Raw genomic sequence first — 2,296 nt, forward strand, 5'->3', positions numbered from 1 at the left:
CCGCTCGCGGGGGCCGCCCGACCTGCCCCGCACCTCCGCCGGCCCCGACCCTCCCTCCTCCCCGGGGATCCCGGCAGAGCCCTCCGGGAGCACCGACATTTTGAATGCATGTGTTGTGGGGCAGGCTTTTCTCAGACTCGGTGAGAAATCTTTCTTTCTCCCTTTCCTTCTTTCTCCTTTCTTTCCCTCCCCCCCGCCATGCACAGTATAACAGTCCTCACAAATAAATGCAGAAGCTTCCCCCCTCCTCTCGCTTTTTCGAGGGAATTTCAGCACTTTATCAAGTAGATAATAATGTATGGCTGCTGCTGGCTGCCCAGTGAATTGCCAGGTACGTTTGTGGAAGAGACCCTTCTCTTTCTTTCAAAAGCTAAAAAGCGGTGGCTTTCTGCTGGTTTAACTCTTTCTTCATGTCAACAACGCAATGGCATTTCCTACGAAGCTCATTTCTTATCCCACCATGGAATAAAGCATTGATTTCATTCCTCTGCCCACCCTGAAAACTGGAAAGAAAATCTCTCGGGTTACCGCACCCTGCAGTCATGTATTGCCCCGGCGCCTGAGCTGAATTTATCTTCTAACACCTTAGAATTTATGCTCCCCATGTAAGTGCAGGGCCAGCCTCATGTGCCTGCCTCCCCCCTCATCCCCCGCAGTCACCGAGCGGCTCTTTCAGCCTCTCCCGGTGCTGCTGCCACAGATAAAACTCTGTCCCTTGCCCGTAGGATCCCACTAGGATCTGCCCCTTTCCCAATGGAATTCAGCAGCCCCCGCCGCTGTGCCGAGGATGATTTAGAAACAAAGGTCAAGTGTAACAGCTTTGCTCATCCGTGCAACCGAAATAGGGGAGAGGGCTCTTTCCCCACAGCTGTATTCTCACGCAGCCTGGTCAGCATGAATCCTGGTGCAGCCACACTTTATACTCTATTTCTTCACATTTTTCTGTTCTTGCTGTATTTGTTTCTATTTATACAGCTCATCTCGAGGTTATATTGTTTACTGCCTGTCCCTGGGCTGCCTCAGGGCAATCTCTGCTCCTGCCTGGGAGATTTACTTTTCAGTTGGTTTATGTCGCAATAAAAGCTCCCCAAAACGTTTCGTTCCATCTCACACGCTGCAGTTTTGCATCTCCGGGTAAATATTATTCACAAATATGCGAATTGGTAGAGCTGGACTTTCTGATGTTGCCAGACTACTAGGGAAAATATAACAGAAGGCATTTCTGAAACCATGTATTAGAATCCTTTCTCTCTCTCTCACTCTCTCTCTCTCTCTCTATATATATATATAAAATCCCTATTAGTAAGATTTGCTTTATATCATTTTCTTCTCTCTCGGTGAATGTAAAAACTTCTGCAGGAAAGCCGCCCCCCAGCACACCCCTGCAGCTAGGCACGTTTTATCTATCACCTGCAGACCCCGTGAGGCGCAGGGAATCTACACCAGCTCATTTATCTTTTTGGTTTCCCAGAGGCTTTTTGTAGTAACTGTTAACTTCCCAGGACAACAAAGAGTAATTTTCAAAGCATCTACCTAGGCTTTTCAGTTTATAATATTGTTTCCGATAAATGGAGTGGCTTAACGACAAAACGCAGCAGTAAAAGCAAAGAACATGTACCTTTAAACCAGACTTTATACCGCCCGTGACTCACCCGCTAACGCTACGGGCAAGACCATGGTGCAACACGTCCTGGCTTTAAATGTGGACTTCTGGCATGCAATAAAAGCCGCTATTTCTGACTAGATGGGGCGCTTTTTTTTTTTTTTTTTTTTTTTTTTTTTTTTCCTCGAAAAGCAGTTGTTTTATTGAGCCATTGCTTCAACTTCGTCTTGGCGTAAATCAGTTGTTGATGGAGCTCAAAACGGGTCTGGGGTGAGGTTTTTTAGTAGCACAGGTGAAAAATAAGTGAGAAAGATGAACGTTACCTTTCGGTGTTCACCTCTGGTGTAGCAGCGAATGGGAGAAATCCTGGTGGTAGCGGGGACTCCTGTTTTGGAAGAGGATTCCTGCTTTGGCAGGGCACTAGGTGTGGAGAAGGAAAAGGCTCGGAGCATCCTCCAGGACACGAGGAAAGGAAGACGGATAGCAACAGAGAGTGCTTTGGGTCACTTCACCTCGGGGACCTGCGGATTACGTTGCTCGGTTTTAATATTTGGGATGGGTTTAAGTGCTCTTTATACCGGGTATTTTGCGGGTTATTTTCCCAGTCATGCATCCTATGTGCCGTACTGCTTGGATTAATAATCTCTAATCCCTCGTGAACAAAAAATGATGACAAAAGCGCGCAAAACTTCA

Source organism: Athene cunicularia, assembly GCF_003259725.1.
Source record: "Athene cunicularia isolate RWA chromosome 8 unlocalized genomic scaffold, athCun1 chr8_part1, whole genome shotgun sequence".
Lineage (NCBI taxonomy): Eukaryota > Metazoa > Chordata > Aves > Strigiformes > Strigidae > Athene > Athene cunicularia.